Here is a 1,150-nt window from a genome sequence, read left to right on the forward strand (position 1 = left end):
ATATATATATATATATATATATATATACACACACATATATATATATATATAAAAAATGAACGCCACCCATATCTGGACGAGTCATTTACAATTTTCCGTTGCATAATTAATTTGAACAGGGTATAAATACTGAATAGACATATCGCTAATAATTACGCTCGCTATGTGTGGAATATTGCACTTTATTAAACTGAAAACTGCAATTAGTCATAACTGACCCCATTTCACTCATATTCACTTTTCCCATCAGAATAACACAATATATCTGAATTTGTAGTTGGACAACGGTTTCAGAAACATGAATGCATTTGCTGGGTAAGAAATAGATTAATTGCATATGATGAAATATATACTTTTACCTCATAATACTTGCATACCATTAATTATATTCTCTACAAGGTTTTCTTGAAGGCTAGCGAAAATCAAACCTAAGAGAAGGAAACGAAGTTCTCTAAATATTCTCAAGGCAAATCATGCATACTCATGAAGCTTAGAATACAATGTTGTGTGTTCCCATATTTATCTAATCATCGATGTCTTTATATGATTTCCTAACTATTTACAAGCCATTCTATATATGTATATGTATATTTACCTATTTATCTGAATATTTATATTTATCTGATTATTTTTCACTCTATATATCTGTTTATTTTTAAAAAACTCTCTGTTATTGTTACTTTGTCTGTTTTTACAGTTAAGTTTTAGCCTTTAATCTAACAAAAAAATTCAATTATGCTGCATCTAATTTTCGTCATTTTGTTATACTTCCACACTACTTTAAACTACTGCACCGATTTAATACACGCAGGGACCTTGAAGATTGCTAAAAATGCAAGAAAGTATACTAGTACTTTAATATTTAATATTTAATATTTAATATTCAATATTTCATTTATTCAATAAGACAATCAATACTTCATTTCATTTTACTATACCTACTATATATTCTATATATTCTATAGTCTACATTAATATTATAAGAATAAAAATAAAACATAAAAAACAGAGTTGGAATTCTTTTGAATATTATATATATATATATATATATATATATATATATATGCTCTTTAGTCTTTTACTCTTTTTCTTGTTTCAGTCATTTGACTGCGGCCATGCTGGAGCACCGCCTTTAGTCGAGTGAATCGAC

This window comes from Octopus bimaculoides, chromosome 2 (genome assembly GCF_001194135.2).
Source record: "Octopus bimaculoides isolate UCB-OBI-ISO-001 chromosome 2, ASM119413v2, whole genome shotgun sequence".
Classification (NCBI taxonomy): Eukaryota; Metazoa; Mollusca; class Cephalopoda; order Octopoda; family Octopodidae; genus Octopus; species Octopus bimaculoides.